This window comes from Lissotriton vulgaris, chromosome 9 (genome assembly GCF_964263255.1).
Source record: "Lissotriton vulgaris chromosome 9, aLisVul1.2, whole genome shotgun sequence".
NCBI lineage: Eukaryota > Metazoa > Chordata > Amphibia > Caudata > Salamandridae > Lissotriton > Lissotriton vulgaris.
In genome coordinates, this window is record NC_141697.1 from 367,061,771 (window position 1) to 367,085,805 (window position 24,035).

Here is a 24,035-nt window from a genome sequence, read left to right on the forward strand (position 1 = left end):
CTACAAATTCTAAATCTCACGTATAAACTTTAGGCCTGACAGTGTCTGATCCTATCCAGATCGCGATTTGACACACTTCTGGTCTCGGGGGCATTTCCGGGTGCTCAGCGGTCTAGTCGCTCATGATGCTCGCTGCACACCCTACTTAAAACTATGACAGAGTGGACACGCTCAGCCGGCACCATAAAGGCAAGCCCGTCTGTGCCCCTCCGCACCTGGACCGGGCCTAGGGCCATGACCCCTGCACAAGATAAGGTAAATTCTGAGAGGCTAACTTACACCAGCAATGAATTGCTCACACTTATGTCCAAACCCTGCTGCCCTACACTGAATATGCAGAGAGAAGCTAAGCAATGCACGAATTGCCAGCTGCCTTTCAAATTCACAAAAATCAAGGGGCTAACACAACAATATACCCACCCTATCAGGAAGACTACTAAAGTCAGTAAGTCCGGACTAATCAATGCACGGTCATTAGTAAAACATAATACACAAATGACCGAACTAGTGGAAACTCAAAATCTTGACCTAGTTTTTATTACAGAAACGTGGGCAGATGGCGCCTCGGATCTAGATATAGCAATAGACATTCTAGAAGGCTACTCGATCATCCGGGCCGACAGGAAAGGGAAATAAGGGGGGTCTGGCTATCATCTTCAGAGATGAACTGAGGGCTAGGGGCTCGGACCTGGGCAGCAGCCCAGACTGCAAAACCTTATCTTTTCAGATCAACATCACAAACAACTATATGTTAAAAGGTCTCCTGATTTATAGACCACCAGGGGAAAAAACCCCTCTGATACAGCTACTAAGCCCGTTCTTAGAATCAAGTGTAAAGTGCTCAGGTTTCACCATCCTGGGCGATTTCAAAGTACACTTAGAAAAGAGTTCAGACAAAAATACGTTAACATAGACTGATGCAATGTCTAACATATCTATGGAGCAGATTGTTAAGCATGATACCCATATGGCGGGGCACACTCTCGATGGGATCTTTGCCGCAAATACAAACATCGAGATTGTGGAAATATTGCCCATTCCTTGGTCGGACCATAAAGTAATAAAATTCACCATAAAGGTAGAGCAGGTAACAGCAGCCACTGCTTCCCAGCCTAGGTGCGTCACCCATCTGGACTGGTCTAAGATTGACACTCTTAAATTGGAGGAGTAGCTTTCTATGACCATTCCGGAACTAGAGTCAGACAGCAACCTAGCCGCAGACCAGGATTTCAGTTGGGTGAACTCAGCAATCAAATTAGCAGTCCCGCTGAAAAAGATCACCTACAGGAGGAAAAATCCCTCACAACCATGGTTCACCGATAAAGAGGAAGGCGCAAAAACAACATTTCAGAAGGGCGGAAAGGAAATAGAGGACCAATTACGAACAACGGATGAAAAATGAATACAGAACCTCCCTAGCAACTGATAAAAAACTAATCCCAGAAGAAAAAAGTAACTATTTTATACAAAATTCCAGCAAGGAACTATTTACCACGGTTAAAAACTAACAAACCTCAATACTAATAAACAGTTAGATTGTAGCACTGAACTATGCAACATTTTAGGTCAATTCTGTCTATGAGTCTTTTAAAACGGCCGACAAATCTGTTACTCCACAGTCACGCATAGAACCCAAACAGGGACTGTCCACCGGAATCTCCAATCTGGGATTCTACTTTTGACCCCAATCTGTTGAACAGATTAAACAGGTGGTAATGACTACTAGGTCTGGGGGCCTAATGGACCTGTGTCCCCCTAAGGCAGGGGTCTTCAAACTGTGGGGCGCGACCCCCAGGGGGGGCGTGTAGTGATGCAAAGGGGGTCGCGCCTTCACAGTGTCACTTCTGCCCTGGCCTCCAGGGCTTCAGCCCCCCTCCTCTCCCATCCTGTGTCTCAGCCTGGGCTGATACAGTGCAGCTCGCACTCCTGGGGCCTCGCTGGGCAGTGTCTGGAGTCTTATCTCCGCCCGAGTTTTTCACAGGTCTTTAAAGACCATTAGCATATTTACATGCCTTTGTTAACTGATTACCAAAGCTTCGTTTTTTTATGGTTCCAGTACCCCCTGGGCCCCCACTCTGCCTATTCCATACATTTGTATTTTTACACTTACTGCTGTAGTGTGAGAATGCATTTAATGTAAAGAAATATAAAGTTGGGTTGCCAAAAGAAACATGCCTGCTATGTGTTGTTTAAAGATCCTGCAGAGACCTGCTCTTGACACTAAACTGAGTTATAAATTAAAAAGTTTGTATTAATTAGTGATGTGACTTTTCTGTCGAGATTGTGGAAATATTGCCCATTCCTTGGTCGGACCATAAAGTAATAAAATTCACCATAAAGGTAGAGCAGGTAACAGCAGCCACTGCTTCCCAGCCTAGGTGCGTCACCCATCTGGACTGGTCTAAGATTGACACTCTTAAATTGGAGGAGTAGCTTTCTATGACCATTCCGGAACTAGAGTCAGACAGCAACCTAGCCGCAGACCAGGATTTCAGTTGGGTGAACTCAGCAATCAAATTAGCAGTCCCGCTGAAAAAGATCACCTACAGGAGGAAAAATCCCTCACAACCATGGTTCACCGATAAAGAGGAAGGCGCAAAAACAACATTTCAGAAGGGCGGAAAGGAAATAGAGGACCAATTACGAACAACGGATGAAAAATGAATACAGAACCTCCCTAGCAACTGATAAAAAACTAATCCCAGAAGAAAAAAGTAACTATTTTATACAAAATTCCAGCAAGGAACTATTTACCACGGTTAAAAACTAACAAACCTCAATACTAATAAACAGTTAGATTGTAGCACTGAACTATGCAACATTTTAGGTCAATTCTGTCTATGAGTCTTTTAAAACGGCCGACAAATCTGTTACTCCACAGTCACGCATAGAACCCAAACAGGGACTGTCCACCGGAATCTCCAATCTGGGATTCTACTTTTGACCCCAATCTGTTGAACAGATTAAACAGGTGGTAATGACTACTAGGTCTGGGGGCCTAATGGACCTGTGTCCCCCTAAGGCAGGGGTCTTCAAACTGTGGGGCGCGACCCCCAGGGGGGGCGTGTAGTGATGCAAAGGGGGTCGCGCCTTCACAGTGTCACTTCTGCCCTGGCCTCCAGGGCTTCAGCCCCCCTCCTCTCCCATCCTGTGTCTCAGCCTGGGCTGATACAGTGCAGCTCGCACTCCTGGGGCCTCGCTGGGCAGTGTCTGGAGTCTTATCTCCGCCCGAGTTTTTCACAGGTCTTTAAAGACCATTAGCATATTTACATGCCTTTGTTAACTGATTACCAAAGCTTCGTTTTTTTATGGTTCCAGTACCCCCTGGGCCCCCACTCTGCCTATTCCATACATTTGTATTTTTACACTTACTGCTGTAGTGTGAGAATGCATTTAATGTAAAGAAATATAAAGTTGGGTTGCCAAAAGAAACATGCCTGCTATGTGTTGTTTAAAGATCCTGCAGAGACCTGCTCTTGACACTAAACTGAGTTATAAATTAAAAAGTTTGTATTAATTAGTGATGTGACTTTTCTGTCTTTATTTTCTTAAATTATTAGTCATGGATCATTGAGGCATCCCTAGAACACAATTAAAAGTGCTTTATATTTATATTTGCTGTTCTAAGTATTCACAGATAAGTGCAAAAAATACAGCTGTAGGTGACTGCTTATTTCTGGGCCATCAAAATAATGAGCTGGTAACCCTAATCATTAGACTGGAAGTTTTTTGCAGGATCAGCACATTATTTATTTCCTCCACCCTCCAACCCTGATTAATGCCATTATAGCAATAGTTTAACTTATATCTGAAACCCTACGCTTCAAGTTTCTGGGAATGCACCCTGCTTTCAACCTCTTCACTTCTCATTCTCGCCTTCACTTTCACGTTCACCCTGCACTCCCAGCGATCACAATGCACTCACACTGATCACCATGCACTCATAGCGATCACCATGCACTCACACTGATCACAATGCACTCACACTGATCACCATGCACTCACACTATTCACCCGCTCACCCTGCACTCACACTGATCACCATGCACTCATACTGATCACCATGCACTCACACTGATCACCATGCACTCACAACATTCACCCGCTCACCCTGCTCTCACAGTGATCACTCTGCACTAAAAATTTGCTTGCATTGTTCACTCTGTACCTCACCCTGTAGTCATATGAGCACACTTCTCATCCTGCACTCATGTGACACTTCACTCACCTGTCCGCCCCCTCACTGCTCAATCTGTAGCTCACTCAAACAAGGCCATCACTAACCATGCACTAATTCGACCCACTCTGCACTTACATCCGAACCCAAATTCATATGGTCATCTCACTCATCCTGCAATCACTCCTTTTACCATGCATTCACACTGCTCACCGTGCAGTCACATGGGCACTCTTGTCACCCACACAGTGCAGAAGGTTAAAGTGCCTGGTACAAAGAAGATGCACCATGCACATCACAGAACTGAGTGTGAGTAAACTATGAGTAGCGCTATAAAAAAATAAAATGTTTGTCCCACAGGTGCTATAGAGAGATGAAGTGTATTGTTGGTGAGTGGTAGTGAGGGAATTCATGGAGAAGGTGTAAAGACTGTTGCGCTGTGTGTGACCAGTGCTTGGACAAGTCCTGGCTGGGAGTGTTAACCCCCCTCACCCCCCGAAGTTCAGGTCTAGTGGATCCCCTGCTTCTGCCTATTATTTCATTTGTAGTGTGCTACTGTTACCAAAAGGTGTCCTGGGGCTAATAACCATCTGCCTGCAATGTGAGAGAAGGATCCGGGGCTGGGAGAGAAGAGAAGAGAGGGATGGAAGGAAGGGCATGAGAGGAAAGGGGCATGGGTAAACTGCTTAACTCTGCACAAGACCACCACGGTTTGAATGCACCCTTGCTGCTCCCGGCCATGGCCAGGTGAGCTTCTAATGTGGCAGCGCGTATTCCTGCGGATTGGGAGGCCCTTCATGAGGTTAACTAGACATCTTTCTGATGTTAATTGCTGTATTTTGGTTATAAACTGGTACTGATGGGGTGAAATCTTTCCTCAGTATTACTGTGTTAAAAAAAATTCTAAATAATAAAGCAATGCTAACCCAAAATACGCAGCATCACAGAACATTATTTACATTTTCTACTCACACAATTTAGTGAAGCCTGTCACATAATTGGTCCTCACCTACCTCATAACCTAGAGGTTTAGAAATTGTTGTCAGGAGGGGTCCTTACGCTTCAAAATTTTGACAGGGGGGTCTCAGCATCCAAACGTTTGAAGACCTCTAGCCTAAGGTGATGCACCTGTTTCCAGATCTACTGAGCGACCAACTATCCCTGTTTTTTTCAAAGATAATTAAATCTAGCTGTTTCCCAGATAACTGGAAAACGGCCTCAATCCTCCTGCTATTAAAGAAGCCAAATTTGAATCCGCAGGATCCTGGGAATTAGAGACCAATTTCGATAATCCCCTTTTCAGCAAAAGTACTGGAGAAATTATTGAACAAGCAATTGACACCATTTTTAACCTCTGTGAATGCCCTAGATCCCTCACTGTACGGGTTACGAAAGGAACATGGAACTGAAACAGCTCTGCTCATGGCAGTGGAGAAACTCAGGAGTGTACTGGACGCTGGAGGGAAGGCCGCCTTGATTCTATTAGATCATTCGGCGGCCGTCGACACTGTAAACCATGATACACTCCTGACCCGACTAGCTGAAATTGGAGTGCATGAGACAGCACTCAAGTTGCTATCCTCATATTTAACAGACATAACTTTTACAGTTAAATTAGGAGAGGCTACATCAAAACCCTTCAACTCATCGTGCAGCGTACCACAGGGGTCTTACTTAAGCCCTACCCTTTTTAAATTTTAGGTTGCCCCATTAGCAGCTATAATAAGGAACTGTGGTTTGCTACCAGTCTCCTATGCAGATGACACCCAAATAGTGGTATCAGTCTCAAACAACTTAGAAGAGACAGCAGGCAGATTTAACAACTGCATGAGACAAATTAATCACCCGATGCAGGGTAACTGCCTAAAACTAAATGGTGATAAAAAACGAAATCATGTCGCTTGGGACAGACATAAATGTCTGGTCCCCAAAATAGTGTCCAGACAGCCTAGGCGACTTCCCATCCCCAATAAACAAAGTTAGAAACGTAGGAGTGGTGCTGGTTAACAAACTATCCTTTGACACCCAGACAAACAAACTGTCTTCCACGATATGGTATATCCTCAAAATGATTACAGGCTGGATTATAGGAATACCTTGTATGCTGAGATACAAAGCCAATATCTAGCAAAACTACAGCACTTACAGAACACTGCAGCAGGTGGTGGACATTTCCAGATTTGAGCCAATCGCCCACAGATTAGGAGCCCTCTATTGGCTACCTATTGAAAAGAGGATAACGTTTAAGTCGGTTTGTCTGGCCTATAAAGCCCTCCATGGGGTAGGACCCCATTTTTTAAAAACACATTTGAAACAATATGAGCCTTCCAGAAGCCTGAGATCGAGCCAGGCAAAGTTGATTCAGGTTCCTAAATTCAAGCAAGTTAGGTGAGTGGGGAGAAGTTTCCTGCTTCAGGCAGCCAAGACCTCGAATCTTCTCCCTATTACATTAAAAAACAGCCCATCTCTACTCACTTTCAGGAAAGAGGTAAAAACATGGCTGTTTACTTCTTAGTCAGAACACCATTCTTTGGCAGACCTTGATTTTACATCGATTCAGCACCAAGACGCCCATGGGTAATCACGCGCTTTATAAATTGGCAAATCAAATCAAATCAGATCGGGCTCAAAGGAGGGGATACGTTTAAAATGGAAGAATCTTTCAGAAATACTCCCCCCTTTCTGGTCATTCCATATTTTGGTCAGTGTGAATTCCGAAAAAGCTTCTTTTAATTTGATAGTTTTGTCTTTACTCATTCGAGTTGAGGAGTACCATACTTCCTCCATTTTAATGACTTCACTCTAATGTTTTATGTTTGTAAGCCATGGAACAGGTACAGTGTAATGAGTTCCACTAAAGCATTTTTGTAGATCTTCAAAGATGTAACCAGTAAGTCAAGGGTTTCAAAAGGGCCACTGAGTCTTGCTAGGTCAATATGTAAAGGTGTAAAAGGTGTTCTTGATGGCAAACAGAGCAGTGACTTGATAACATTGTTTTCAGTTTGAACAAGAGGAGACAGATTGGCACAAGCCCAGATCTCTGCTCCATAGGTAGCCCCTGCAACAGAAGTAGCCCTGTAGACTTCACATGCTGGAGAGACCGCACCACTAAATGTGGCCTTGTGTTTCCCTACCAGAGCAGCTGCCAAAAGTTGTAATAAGGGTCTGCATTTTCCTATCTGGGGGGCCCAGGACAGGTTGCCAGCTAATCTGATTCCTAAGTAATCAAAGTTATTCACTTGTTCCAATGACACCTCCTACACCAGCATCCTGCCTCTGAAGGAATGGTGGGGGTTCAGTGAAATGATTTTGGATTTTGTAGGATTTATCTCAAGCCCCTATGCATACATAAAGAGGTAAAGTGGTGCAGAGAGATTGGAATCCCATCTGAGTTCTAGAAGTAAAGAGTGTCTCATCTGCAAACATGAAAATGTAGTGCTAATTGCTGTAGATTGTGGTACATCATGTTTGTAGTCTCCCAGGCACTCAACTACACCATTAGTATATAGACTGAACAGCTTGAGGGCAACCACACATCCTTGTCTCACGCCTCGGTTTATTGGTATCCTTGGCAAAAAATCACACCCATGTTCCAACTGACCTGTGCAAAGGACTCAGAGTGCAGTACACTCAGGATTTTTATGAGCTCCCCAGGGATACCATAATTTCCTAAGGCCTTCAATAGGTTATCGCTGGGGACCAGGTCAAAAGTAGCCATCAGATCTTTGAAGGCCACTTAAAAATGGTTCCACTTTAGGGCAATGCATTTCCAACACTTGGTCCATGGTACTAACATTTCTCCTAAATCCTGCCTGGCTGTCCGAAAATATATGGTGGTCAGTTATCCATAGGAAGAGAAACGGACAATACCGGTCTACAGAAAATCTTCTGGCTGTTGTGGCTCAGGCTGATTGGTTTATAGGTAGAGGGGACATCCCGCCTTCCCTTCTTAAAGATGGGCACAATGATGGCCCACACCAGGATGGTGGGATGTCCTCCACCCTCATAATGTCGGTGCATTTCTTAGAGTGTTTAGATAGTGAACCCAGATTTCCTTTTGAGAGATTAACAGGTCTCCTGGAAAGCCATCGGGCCACGTGTTTTCTCCCTCCTCGGTGTAAGGCCTGTGCCATTTTTACCAACCCAAATTCTACAATGGTTCCAATCTCAAGTTCAGATTCCACATGCGGTGTTGTCGAGATGCTATTGCAGGGGGTAGAATCATTGGGCCACTTGCTGTATAATTCAGAAAAATGGACAACCCATGCATCTGACTGTGCCACCCCTTCTAGGTGGGTATCAATGGTGCAACTCCCATTAGCCATTAATCTCCAGAAAACCTTCATGTTCCTGTTGGAGAGGGATTCTGTGAGGTCATCCCACTGTGCTGCCTCACTTGATATTTACATGTGACCACAGTTGCCCTATAATCTCTTCTTACCTCAACAATTTCTGTGTTCTCGCCCTTTTTAACTGCTTCAAGGACAGCTGTTTTGGCAGATCTACATTCCCCCCGGGTACCATTCAGGGTAGCTTGCCTGCAAATGACCCCTCCACCCTTCCCTTGTGAAATTGTGTTTCATCTGATCCAATATTTAGCAATGGAGACTTAGAAAATGAATCAATCTTTTGTCGATTGACTCATAGGTGCCTAATGTTTCCGCAAATTAACGGTCAATCTGGGACAAAGTTATAGCCTTTTCTGCAATTGAGCCCATTTGACATTCCTTATAATGTTAGTTGAAACAACTGTACATTGGGGAATATTACGCAGTAAGGAGAATCTGCAAGAGTACAGCCATTCAGTGGCCTCAGCCAATGTGTGACCATCAGGTTTGCGATCTGTTCCGCAACATTTGCTTGCCTGTGGCTTGCGTACCCAGCAGCAAAAGACACCACCCAGAGTTCATACGCTTCTCCAATCTTATCTTGGGCTAAAGTCCCAGCCTGCAATGGTGTGTTACACTGGCCTGCAATTAATTTGGGCCAATCATGATGCAACGGTCAATCGAATGAGAAAGACAGTCAACACTGGCTGATTGTGATTGAGCAGAGAGTAAGCATTTGTAGATTTTAAAGCTGGCAATATGGCTGGTCTCACATGGGGAACTTGTAAAGATAACTATACCCAATATATCTCTACTGTCAATGGAAAGTCTTTTGATTTTAATACACATCTCCATCTTTATACAGATCAGCAGGCCACCAGAGGCTCTACCTGCTACAGATGGCATAGAGTTAGATTAGAAGAAGATGTACCCTGACCTAAATACCGGCTCTGTTACCCACATCTCCTGGGGTAGCACAATGTGATGCTAGTCTATGAAAGAGCCCCATTCAGGATCAGTTATCTTAGTTCTTACCCCAGCTACATTCCAGGATATTAACGTATGATGTTTGTTGAAACAGAGTTTCACTCGGTGGCGTGAGTAATTGGATCACTGCTCTTATTTGGTTTTATCTCAGAAGGTTGTGTGCCACCCAGAAGTGAGTTCACCTTTCCCCTTTGGGTCATAGACTTAGCCTATTAAGACAATGCAATAGCGTAGAATGGACTGGTGTATAGAGGAGTTGTGTACAGTGTAATAACAAGAGTGGAGTGTCATAGAGTGGAGTGTTGAACAGTGGAGTGGCATAGAGTGAAATTTTGTATAGTGGAGAGACATATATTGGAGTGGCGATCTGTGGAATTGCGCAGAATGAAGTAGCATAAACTGGAGTATCATACACTGGAGGTTGCGTAGATTGGAATAGTGCACAGTAGCATGGCATACAGTGGAATAGCCTACAGTGGAGTGTTGTAGAATGGAGTGGCACAAAATGGAATAGCGTACAATGGAGTGGCATAGAGTGGAATAGCATAGAGTGGAATAGTATACATTGGGGTAGCATTCAATGGAGTGGTGTACAGTGGAGTGACGTAGGCTTGAGTGGCGTAGAGTTGAGGTGAGTACAGTGTAAAAGCAGAGTGTAGTGGCAGACAGTGGAGATGCATACAGTGTAATAGTGTGGAGTAGAATGGCACAGAGTGTTGTCTCGTACAGTAGAGAGGCATACAGTGGAGTGGCATAGAGTTGGATAGCATATAGTGGTGTGGCGTACAGTGGCATGGCATATGGATGTAGGTGAAACTTCGCAGCTATCTAGATTATAGTGTGCACAGTAACACAAAACAGCAAATTTTGCTACCTTGTGTCTCTCTAGGCTTACCATCAATGCAGGGCCATGCATGGTTTCCTTGTGTTGCTTTGTAAATCTGACTTGAGTATTGCATTGCCCATTCAACACCATGTGTGACGCAAGGGTACACAGTGCAATACTACCGCTAGACCTTAGCTATGTTTTGGGCCATGGTATACCGTGGTAACTTTGCAGAATACCATGCTACATGGTGATGACAAGCCAGTATATATTTAGGTAATAGCTGTTTTTAGAGAATTAAAAAAATTAAAAGACCCCCATGATGTTTTTACTATACTTTGACTCTGTTCAGTGTTAGGGCCTTAGTTATAGGAAAGTAGTTGGCCCCTACCTATTAATACTTTATTAAAGTGGTAATAGGCAGGGAAATGTATTTACAAATTTTTAGATATTTTTAAATAGGTTTACAGCTATGCACTGTAGTAGTTTTACAAAATGTTGTACAATTGTGCAAAAGTACCAAGGTGAAAAATATAAATGGGTTTAAATGCATTATAACTTAACAAATACTTACCCTACTTAACTGCAGGACACAAAAAGCATCGTGTGTGCACCACAATGTATAATCCTGCCAGACTTGATGTAAATCCATTCAGCAGTTTTTGCTCTGCATCAAATACAACAGTCAGTGAAAAATGCATTGGTAGTAAAAACGTATTTTGAGATGCCCTTTTATATTTTCACTCCCTTAAGAATTCACAACAAAATTTAGTACAATCTGAAAATGCATAGAATAGTCTAGGTCTAGAAAGTTTTTGGGTGATTCGTCAAATGGGTGGAAAGTTATTAGGGAGCTAAAATCTGAGGAATTAATACCTTCAGGAATACTAACTATAACTACAAAGTGGCAATCGGATTTTGGGTCCGATTCAGATGTTGGCAGTCTTACTGCCATCCCACTGCTTTCCCAAGTACTCCATCAACCTGACGGCGATCCACCTGCCTTATTTAGATATATGCTGGCTGACTCTCCGGCCATGTTAACTGAGTGTTTATCACCATGGACACCCTTACAGCTGTCAAAGCAGCAGACTCCAATGCTTGGGAATAGTACTCTTTTTCCGTCAGGGTGGCAGGATTGCGCTGAGCCTATTTAGATTTCACAGTTGTGCTGGCGGCCATCTAGCGGGAGGGTGCCGACCGAATGACACCATTGCGGCACTCAGTCAACATTGGAATATACCTGTCCCTGCAGGCTGGATGCTAGCAACACACACCCAATGTGTTATGGCCAATTGTTTGCAACTGCATACCACAATAAAAAACACACTCCATTTCAGCCAATTATCCTTTGCCATTCCACTGCACCATGATATAATCTAGCGGAAAGTTTGCCAGTTAAATGTGAGGTTATCTTTGTTTCTTTCCCTATTTCTTGTCCCTTTTTCTTCTTTCATTTATTTACTTATGTTTCATTAATTTGATCACATCGCATTTATTTGGATTATGCTAGGGCACAACATTCCACTTTTCTCAGAGGAAGAGTTGTCAGTCATGGTGGATGAAATTATAAGAGTAGAGCCACAATTATTTGGAGCCTAAGTCCAAAAATGCCCCCAGTCAGAAAAGGGAAATGTGGTTCACAACAGTTCACAGAGTTCATGCTGCAGCCAACAGCCTGCACACACAGGAGGATATTAGGAAGAGGTGGAACGTCCTGAAGAGGTGAGTGCGTTCCCTGGCCTCCCAGTGTCATCTGGAGGTCAAAAGGACCGGTGGCGGTTCTCCCAGGCCCCCCTTTCAACTCATGCCCTTGGTAATTTATCATTTCAAGGTGTCACTAAACATAAATATTCTGTTTGCTTTTAAGCGGCACTCAGTCAACATTGGAATATACCTGTCCCTGCAGGCTGGATGCTAGCAACACACACCCAATGTGTTATGGCCAATTGTTTGCAACTGCATACCACAATAAAAAACACACTTCATTTCAGCCAATTATCCTTTGACATTCCACTGCACCATGATATATTCTAGCGGAAAGTTTGCCAGTTAAATGTGAGGTTATCTTTGTTTCTTTCCCTATTTCTTGTCCCTTTTTCTTCTTTCATTTATTTACTTATGTTTCATCAATTAGATCACATCACATTTATTTGGATTATGCTAGGGCACAACATTCCACTTTTCTCCGAGGAAGAGTTGTCAGTCATGGTGGATGAAATTATAAGAGTAGAGCCACAATTATTTGGAGCCTAAGTCCAAAAATGTCCCTATCTCAGAAAAGGGAAATGTGGTTCAGAACAGTTCACAGAGTTCATGCTGCAGTCAACAACCTGCACACACAGGAGGATATTAGGAAGAGGTGGTAGGTCCTGAAGAGGTGAGTGCGTTCCCTGGCCTCCCAGTGTCATCTGGAGGTCCAAAGGACCGGTGGCGGTTCTCCCAGGCCCCCCTTTCAACTCATGCCCTTGGTAATTTATAATTTCAAGGTGTCACTAAACCTAAATATTCTGTTTGCTTTTAAGCGGCACTCAGTCAACATTGGAATATACCTGTCCCTGCAGGCTGGATGCTAGCAACACACACCCAATGTGTTATGGCCAATTGTTTGCAACTGCATACCACAATAAAAAACACACTCCATTTCAGCCAATTATCCTTTGCCATTCCACTGCACCATGATATATTCTAGCGGAAAGTTTGCCAGTTAAATGTGAGGTTATCTTTGTTTCTTTCCCTATTTCTTGTCCCTTTTTCTTCTTTCATTTATTTACTTATGTTTCATTAATTTGATCACATCACATTTATTTGGATTATGCTAGGGCACAACATTCCACTTTTCTCAGAGGAAGAGTTGTCAGTCATGGTGGATGAAATTATAAGAGTAGAGCCACAATTATTTGGAGCCTAAGTCCAAAAATGCCCCTAGCTCAGAAAAGGGAAATAGGGTTCAGAATAGCTCACAGAGTTCATGCTGCAGCCAACAACCTGCACACACAGGAGGATATTAGGAAGAGGTGGAAGGTCCTGAAGAGGTGGGGGTGTTCTCTGGCCTCCCAGTGTCATCTGGAGGTCCAAAGGACCGGTGGCGGTTCTCCCAGGCCCCCCTTTTAACTCATGCCCTTGGTAATTTATAATTTCAAGGTGTCACTAAACCTAAATGTTCTGTTTGCTCTTAAGTTAGCTGTTGCTAATGTGTGAGTCCATGCTTCATCTCAGCAAGATGCACATGCTTACGTAGTGGCCATTTATTTAAATTAGGTGAGTCTCCCCAGCTGCAGTTGAATCCCACCTGCCACGGAAAATACCTCAGTCAGAGTGAGAAGCTATCTCTGGCAGGCACCCCCCAAACCCACCGTTAAGCATGATTTAATACTTTCCCCCAGAATAATGTAGCTCCATTTTGTTTGTTGAAACCTGGGGGGGGGGGGGTATTTATTTGAAATAACCTTCCCAACTTGGAAGAAATGATGATCCTTGCATCAGGCTCCATCACAGATTGAAGGAGTCCTTTTTCCACTCACAGTGGAAAATGACAAAACAGTGAGCGCTTCCTGCCCTGCTTGGCCCCATGCAGGAGTTCATATGCATTGTTAATTTGATACTAATTAGATTCATTTCTTCTTCACAGGTTACTCCTTTGATGAAAAATTGTGTGGATACTTGTTGATCAATGTTATGGGCTCCATCCTGAATTGGAGGAGTCTTGATTCTCAAATATTTTGTTGCATTTAGGTGAGTTGCCTATGACGTCCTCCTTATGTTTTAGAACCTCTTTATTTAATCATACAACACACACCATGTAGGATGAATAGGCTGTCAGATGAGGACCTGCAATGATATGTATCGATTAGCATATACATACAGGGTTGAAATATCTACAACAACCTTATTGGTCCATACCCTTGATCAACCATCCTTAAAAAGATGATTAATGAGCTGTGATGTTTTTTGGAACTATTTGATATAAAAAGGATGGGCATCTCGTCAATTGTTCCATGTATGTTTCATATATAATTTTTATATTGTGTTGTGTTAAGTCAATTTATTTTGTGCTGTGTTATGTCAGCCTCATACTTAGAAAATGTGTTTGCAATCTTCGGCAATATGAATTTGATTATATTTATTAATGGCATTGATGTGTTTTTTTTTTAAATAATTGTACTCTAGTGGCATTGAATAAATGGTAAAGATAGGCCCACACTCCTCCTACTCCTTCAGACCGTACATTGATCTTTAGCCATAGGTGATCATTTTGGACACCATTACTTTCACACAAAGAACTTATGATACCTGACAGAATGCATTGTATTCTATATCATTATATATGCTCGTTCTGAGGGACACAGGACAACCCTATTATTTTTGATGGTTGCTAATGTGTTCAGCAGGCATTTTTTCAATGTAAACTAAAATATATAAGTAACATCGTGTTTGTCTTGTTTGTTTGAATGTATTGAGTTGAATTTAATATAACAGTTTTCAATAGCCATCATATTTCACATGATGGTATGGTGCTTCTAAGTGTTTGTATTCCAAATAATAAACAACTTATATGTGTTTCCCATGGTAACTGTTGGTTTTCCTTCTACTGTAGATTTCTACAAGGTATGTTTAAGTCACAATTTGGAAGTGTTGTAAATATCTCATTGAAATAACTGCAACAACTATGATGCCTTGTTTCAGTTTTGTAATAATATTGTCATTTCATTTTTCTTAATCTCTCTATTCTATCATATGTTCACCACTGGTAAAGTATCATCCATTGCTCAATCTCAGTCTTAATGCTCTCTTTACAAAATTGTCTGTGTTGAATTGTGTTTGTTGTCCTTTACTTGTCATATCATTGAATTGATTAAATTAGTTTCCTAAATCATCCTTTGTTGCCCTTTCAAATTTAAGGCATGTAAAATTGTATGCTGAAGAAAACTGGCATATGTGAAAACTGAACTCTTGTCTGTTCATATGAGGACTAATGTTAAACATCTCTCCAACTTGTATACATGTCTGTTTTTTAGCCTGCTATGCCTTGGACTGGTTAATTTCACATATCTCCTCTCTACTGTGTTGAGTTGAATGGTTGGTACATTTCATAGATACTTACTACGTGACCCTTTTTCATTTCAAAACATGTTCTTTCCTGTTTATTTGAAGTAGTTTTTCATGGATCATAAAATGTTTTTTGTAAATAATTGAACTATTATATAAAGGTCTCACCATGATAAGAATGATATCCAATTCCTCTTCCATTTTGGTTGCTACATTATATTTGATAACAATGATTGGATGTGTAATCCACACTTTTACAAATTATTATTTGTTTTACATACATGATAGGTCCAACAGCCAGAGCACATGGGCAAACATCTGTGTCTCAGGAAACATCCACTCCAGACCATGATCAAGACTTCAGGGAGGACTCCACACCTTAATGTGCAGATGAAGAGGAGTGACCTGGTCCAACTCGTCTGCCTTTGCAGATGGTTTCAGTGAGTCTCCCATGTCCCACACCTACACATTCCACCTCAGCTGTTACAACAGCCCGGCAGACTGATATCTCAACTTCCTTTGTCCAGAGCAACATAACATCTATCTTGTGCCTCCCAGTCCTGGCTGGTGGTGAACCTACACCACCAAAACCTGTAGTGCAGCCAGGACCCAGTGGGACGGGGCACACTGGCTCAAGGCCACAGGTTAGTTAGGGTAGAGGTCACCGGAGGGATCCTGTGAGTCTACTAGGGTAACTGCCAACATCATCCACTTGGAGCCCTCTATCAGTTCCAAGACCTGATTAGTCAGGTTCTTAAAGAGCTCCAGGACATGAAGCAGTTGCAGAGGGAGCACAATGTTCGGATGGACAATCTGAACTCCAATTTGAGCTCCCTGACTGGGGTGCTGCAGGACAACCATAATACCAATAGTCAGAATCCTGGCAGTCATGAAATGTGTGTCCACAGGATCAGTGCTGTACACTGTTGCAGTATCTGGGGGAATGTCACAACCAACTTTAAGTGGTGCGCTACAAGATGTTTTATCTAGAATGGTGAGATACATCATCATATTCATACACTCAACACAAAATGTGCATTTGAGCAATGTGAAGGGGGGTGGCTATACTTTTGGTTGACTACCACATGTGGTTACAGCAAATCACACAGCACATATTGGCTTGGTGCCAACAATCAACACCAGCACTCTCCACCCTATTCCCATTTTAAATTTCATCTTACTTCTCTACTCTGTAGAAATATCACTGGTCTATGTCTTAACGAGTTCCCCAAGCCACTGGGATTGAAAAAGCTGAATGTTTCTGCAAAGGGAGAAGGACTCCAAAACCTATGACTAGTTGGGGCTAACAAGAGAATTAAAATACCACCAAATACTACTTATACTGTGTCAAATACTTATATGGACTGAGGGTGCACCAATAGATTTCTTCAAAAATGCACAGCCTATCAGCACTGTCACATCATGGTGATATTTCTTTTTTGTATTCGCAGATTAATTCCCTTCTATATATAATGCCATTCTCATGTATGCAATAATAAAAATTAGACCTAAAGATTTACTATATGTACGTTAGGAAACTGTGTTGTTAAAGTTGCGTGCAAAGTCACTTGGAATCACTTTGAACATCCGCCTCACACTGAAAGAATAATTTGCAAAAAAGATGACCTGGTATCAGCTCTCTCTTTTCTAATGAAAATAAATCTGTTTCTTCCAGGAAATTACTTCAAAGCTGTGGTTCAAACTTGGGTAATCTTGCACCTGAATGGTGGTAATATCCTGACCCATGGACTCCCAGACAGGAAACTGGCACCCTTTTTGGACATTCTTCATAACTCAGCCCATCGCACCGAGGGCCAGAAGAAATATGATTATATCTCCCCCATCCTTATGAAACTCCATTGTTTTCATTTTTGATGGGCAGCACCATTTTCAAACCTAGCTGCATCATTTACAAAGCCATCACAACTAACACCAATACTTCTCTTGCAGCCAATCTCACTAACTCTGGTGCTTCTTAGCACTCCCACAGCCAAGACACATCCAGACAGTAGACTAAGGGCCAGATGTAGGTGGCCATTACCGACCGGTAAATGGGTTTTTGGGATGTAGAGGGCCAATTTTACAGAATCTGTAAATTTACCGAATCGGTAAATTTACCGAATCGGTAAAATACCGAATCGGTATTTTTACCGATTCGGTAACTTCTAGATGTAGGTGGGACTCTTCTGAGTCCCAAAGGCCTTTCAGATTTGGTATTTTACCATCCAATCCAATTGGGTGGTAAAATACCGAATCCAGGTGTGCATGCACATGTGTGCATGCACACCTATGCCATGTGACAGACAGACCTGCCCTTAGGGCATGTCTATGTGCCACATGGCACACATGCCTGTATTTGGGGTGCTAGAGGGTGTCAAAGTGACACCCCCTGCACCCTTGCTGGAATCGGTATTTACCGAATCGGTAAATACCGATTCGGTAATGCCCATTGATTCCTATGGGCTTCAATGCCCATAGGTATCAATGGGCATTACCAAATCGGTATTTACAGAATCGGTAAATACCGAATCTTAACGATTCGGAATTTACCGATTCTATATTACCTACATCCCCCCCTCTATTTTACCACTTCTTAAATACCGAATCGGTAAAATTCGGTATTTAAGAAGTGGTAAAATAAAATTACCTACATCTAGCCCTCAGAGGTGTAAATAGGAAAAAAGAAGGAAGCAGGACTTTCACATCTATGCACCCACAATATGGAATAACATTGGTATTCATCGGGACAGTCCCAATGCTACAACAATTTAGGAAAAAGATGAAGAAACACATTTATAAAGAACACTGCATCACAATGCATTTAGGGCCATATTTATGAGGCAGTTCATTCACACTTGCACCATGTGATATGCTGCATGAGTGACGCAACTCAAAAATGAGATTTATGAAGTCACAAAAGTCCACTTAGCATGGCCTGAGTGTCTTCATAAATCTGAATTAACGCAATGCAGCGCAAATCACTGCGTTGCATTACTCTGCCCAGGGAAGCGTTCCATGGGTATTGTGTGGGGGTTCCCATGCAACTCCCATGGTTTTTGATGCATTCCCTGATTTACAAGAAGAGGTAGACCTGGGTATGCCAAAAACAATATGCTTTCTTAGGGGAGGCATAACGAGGAGAAATATCTTTATTTCTCATTTGTTATTTTCTCTTTCTATGTGTGCTGCAGCACACAATGAAAGAGGAATCTGCTCCTCATGATTGTTTTTGTGTAGGAATGTACCCCTTCCTGCACAAAAACATTCCTGCTTTCAACTCAGGGACAAAGGCAGGAATGCACACTGTTCTTTTTAATACTGCTCATTCCTGCCCTTTTCCTTTCACTGCGTGACTTTGCTATAAATATGACCCATACTGTCTAAAACTCAGGAACCTCTTCCATCACTCATGCTTATCTTTAATCCTTTCCAGTGCTTTGCTGCCTTTTGGCTAGGTTTGCGGTAAGGAAATACCATACGCATACATACATACAACCCATTGCTGCAAAAAGGTATATAAATATATGTATATATATTGTTCATTGGTCATTCTTGTCAATTTTGTTTTTGCATGTGGTGCCTGTGCCAATTCATTTAAAAATTGCCTGGCACTTTTGTAAAAATGGTGAAAACAAGTATAAAATGGCCCAGCACCAGTGCGTTCATGTGTCTGGCTCGGAATTATACTGCAAAATCATTTATAATTAATCAAGTTGCTATGTACTTTTATCTTTGTAGTTGTTAAAAGGTACATGATAAACACCTCAGTGAGGGGCTTTCCCGTTTAATTAGCCTATTCGGCTTTTATCTCTCTGCGACACTACAGGCCCTAGATCTTACGTCACAAGTTAACAAATCGGAAATGCCCTCCTTGTCTTTCATTAGCTCTTAATTAATGCGCGTTGCACCTCAAGCGTTTATGGAAATTTTCTGAAGCAGCAGATCAAAAATAGGCATTAATCTTAAACTCGTTATTTTCAATACCATTTTAAAAAACGAAGGTTTCCAAGAGACAATTTATGCCTTTGAAATGTACCTGGCTCTAATTTATAATTAAAGCTATTTGCAAACAGCGTTTTTGCGAGCGGAAAATTACTTTTACAATTCACGAAAAATTGTTAATAAATAATTAAATGCTGCCATAAGTTCGACATCCACGACCTCCTCGTGGACAGACAATTGGACCTGCTATTTCTAACAGAAACATGGCTGGACACACACTCTGACCCTGACATCATTCAGGCATTACCGGATGACTATCTGATGGTAAGACTAGATAGACCTGAGGGCAGAGGAGGAGGTATAGCGCTTGCATTTAAACACAACCTCGCCTGTCAAATTGAGTCAGTTCAGCTGGCGGCAAGTGAGGTGGGGATGTTTACGATAAAAATCAATGGGGGTACAACTGTGAAAGGTTATTTAGTCTACCGCCCCCCGGGCCCCTTGGCAAGGTTTAAGGGCACCCTCATAGAGTGTGCCACTGAGATGGCGCTGCGGAGGGATACGTTTCTGCTACTCGGAGACCTTAACATGCACCTCGAAGACTCACTAGACAAGGGAGTGATGGAGTTCCGGCAGGATCTCCAAGCACTACAATTAGAGCTGAAGGGCCACCTTCCAACACACCAACATGGTCATTTGCTTGACCCAGTCTTTGCTAACTGGGAGGATGTTAGGGTGGCTCCTCCAGTGCCTCTCCCGTGGACTGACCATTTCTTGGTGCCTTTTGAAATCTCTCTCCCTAAGAATAAGGTCACCGCTCCCACTCCCCTTAACTATCTCAGGCGCAAATGGGCTAGGTTTTCCCTGCCCAAATTTAATGAGGCTCTTACAGCCTATGGCCCCCCTGTAGACGATGATGTGGATTCGGTAAATAAACTACTTAACGAACGAATCACGGCTGCGCTGGACCAAACGGCCCCTTTAAACCATCTTAAGAAGGGTGGTCGTAAACAGAGATCGGCACCATGGTTTAACGAAGAATTGCGTGGTGCCAAGAGGGAGTGTAAGCGAGCGGAGAGGCAGTGGAGGGTAGCCTATGACAGTCAGGCGAGAGAGAAATATCTCACTCACCGACGAGAATATCATAATCTTATCAGGATAACAAAAACTGCCCACTACGCAGAGAGAATTTTGGATGCAGAGAACTCAGCAAAAGAGTTGTTCTGTGTATACAAATCTCTTGCTGTCTCCGAATCCACAGCAGGACCAGAGGATTGCTCTCTGGCTGCTTGTAATCGTATTGCCGACTACTTCAGCGACAAAGTGTCCAAAATATACTCCGCCTTCCCTGCCCAACCAGCGATAGATGGAAAAGTTGAGGCATCAGTTAGAGAGGTAGATGGTCACAATCTGCTGCTTAATTTCTTCACCCCACCAGCTGAAGACCTGATCAACATATGTAGATCAGTGAAATCAGGTTCCCCACGGGACCCAGCATCTCCTAAACGGCTGGGGGACAGCCTGACAACATTAGAACCATATATCAGGCACATGCTGGACATTTCCTTCAGGTCCAGCACTGTGCCCTGGGAATGGAAACAAGCAGTTGTGCTCCCCCTTCGCAAGAAGCCTAATATTAGCTTCGAGAAGCTGGAGAACCTGCGCCCCATTTCCCTCCTTCCTTACTTCTCGAAAGTGGCTGAGAAGTTGGTGAATCGGCAGCTAATGCAGTTTGTGGAAGAGTCTAATCTCCTTCACCCCACCCAATTCGGATTCAGACCTCGACATTCGACGGAGTCGGCACTCCTCATGGCTTCCGAATCCATCAGGCAGGGGGTCGACGAGGGCCACACTATGGCCCTGATCCTGCTGGACCTCAGCGCCGCGTTCGACACTGTGGCACATTCCATCTTGCTACAGTGTCTGAACAAGGCAGGGCTGGGTGATGCAGCGCTAAAATGGATCCAGTCGTTCCTATCGGGCCGTGGCTTCCAAGTCAGGCAGGGCGACTGCTATTCCAGGCGAATGGCATTGGACCAAGGGGTACCACAGGGCTCGTCCCTAAGCCCAACGCTTTTTAATCTATATGTGGCCCCAGTCGCCTCCATAGTGGAGAGCTACGGTCTGCGCTTGGTGTCATACGCTGACGACACGCAGCTGGTCATCTCCCTATCGCGTGCACCCGGCCTTGCGGCAGACATCTTCAGAGCATGCATGCAAGATCTTGCTGCCTGGATGTCTGCCAACTGCCTTAAACTTAACGGCAACAAGACCGAGGTGCTGGTGGTAGGGGGAGACCGAGCGGCGTGGACGTCGGCGTGGTGGCCTCCTTGCTTGGGAATGGCACCCACCCCCTGCCTGGAGGCGAGGAATCTAGGGGTCTGGTTCGACTCCGATCTAACCTTTGGCACCCAGGTCAACCGGGTGGTTGGCACCTGTTTTGGGATCCTCAAGACCCTCAGGAAGGTTCTGGAGTTCCTTCCCACCAAGGCCCGCAGAACACTGGTGCATGCTCTAGTCACGTCCAGGTTGGACTATGGCAACCTTCTCTACCTGGGAATCCCTGAGAAGAACCTGAGCCGCCTTCAGGTCTTGCAAAACGCCGCTGCTCGGCTAGTCCTCAGACTACCGAGAAGATCAGCCTCTAAAGCCGCGCTCCAAGCCTTGCACTGGCTTCCTGTCAGGAGCAGGATAGAATTCAAGGCCCTCTGCACCTGCCATAGGATCATCAACGGCAGGGCACCCTCTCCACTTCAGGATCTCTTGACACAATACGAGCCATCCCGTACGCTAAGATCCTCTGGCTCAGGGCGCCTAACTATTCCAAAGGTGTCCAGAGCGAGGATGGGTGGCAGATCCTTTAGGTACCTTGCCGCATCCTGCTGGAATAAACTCCCGGTAACGCTGTGCCTGGAACCATCAGAGTCTATCTTCAGGGCTGAGCTGAAAACATTTCTCTTTGCCAGATAGCGGGCCTTCCCTCTGATCTTCCTCTGAACACGCTCGCATCTAAGCGCGGGGACACGCCGTTGTGCGTCACCATTGTGCTCTACAAGAATGCCTATTATTATTATTACTCGGGCAGAGGGTACTCGGGTGAGAGAGTAGTGCGCATTCAAGGGTGACAATGGTATGGGCATTCATGAACGCCCACAGAGCTACACATATTTGGCTATTTATTTTACGAACCCTTTCCATGGGAGGAAAGATCAGCGATATACTCCTGTCAATTGCAGCAGTAAATCTCTTTCCAGGGTGGAAGAAATGGAAACACACCTACAATAGTTGAAGGTGCTGTGTAAGGGGTGCCTATACAAGAAATATGATGCATCAATGGAGAAAAGGAATAAAAATGTTAGGCAGTGCCTTCGAACTGAGGCTGCAGATTCTCCCATGCAAAAACTAATGGTCAAATGTTTTCCTACAAGGACGGATGGAAACTTGCAACTTTTGCATGTTTCCTGGCGGATGTATGATGTTACAACGCATACTTTTACGAAGCATACCTTTACAACGCGGTATTTACAACGAATACCGTTACAATGCATAGCGCTTAGAGGTGCTGGATAGTGGTAAGTATAATTTTCTATTCCAACTCCAGTCCCTGTGGACATTAGGGAAGGTGTTGGATAGAAAATTAAACGTATTCCCTATCCTAGAGCGCCCCCCAGCGCAATGCGTTGTAATGGTATGCGTGGTAATGCCTGCGTTGTAATGGTAGTGCGTTGTAAAAAATTTCGTTGTAAACGTTGCATACCTTCCTGGCACATTGTGTAGGCCTGATTACAAGTTAGGTGGAGCAAAATTAAAGCATGTTTTTATGTATTTCCGTACCTGGTTTTACCAAGAGTGGGAGAACCTAACCCTCTTTTTCCAGGCAGTAATATGGACAAGAAAATTCGTATCACCTGATCGTAGTAGGTACAATATAACAGTATGTGGTAAAACAGCATAGAGTGATACATTTCATGTGGTTTTAAGATTAGAAGAATAGGACCTGCATGGTCATTTCCCATTCCAGAGAGTTCTACTCACAATTGCATGGTACAAAGGTGAATTTAGTGGTCAGAAAAAGCAATTCGATTTTACTGTCACCCCAGTACTGTGCATCTCAGAATCAGAGTGAGGAAAGCGTGTAAATATTCAAGGTAAAATCACTACTGACTCATGAGAACTGGGCTCTTAGTGATTTTCAGATTGCCTACAGCGTAGATGATGTAAGGAAATGTCACATTTTCTATGCATAAGTAGGGCAACTCCTGGAACCCCTAACTCAGATCTCGACTAGACTAGAAAAAGGACTGAGGAAGGACTGCCCTGTTGTATCTTGGAACTGGCAAAGAGAGGCTTACACTGTCATGGACTGCACTTGGTGCACCTGGGGGCAAGTGAAGAATTGGAACTGTGCCTACTGAGTCCTGCTCAAGTCATCTCCAGAGCTCAGCCAAAGCTAAAAGACTCCAAAGACCAGCTGACTGGCCTCCTATTTATAGCACAGTGACACAATAGCTGAAGAAGCCTACTTGGGGGCATGGATGAATACCAAAGTGATCTGTCCACCGCCAGCTGCCACCGTGCAGCAGCAGGAATTATAGAATTATGTGCATCACTATCCTCTTTATAGCCGAGCATATTCTCAGCTAATGTGAATTTATATACCACCCCAAGTCGGAGTTAAAAAACCGATTGGATCTTCTGCCAAAAGAGACCAAGATCTGGGCACGTG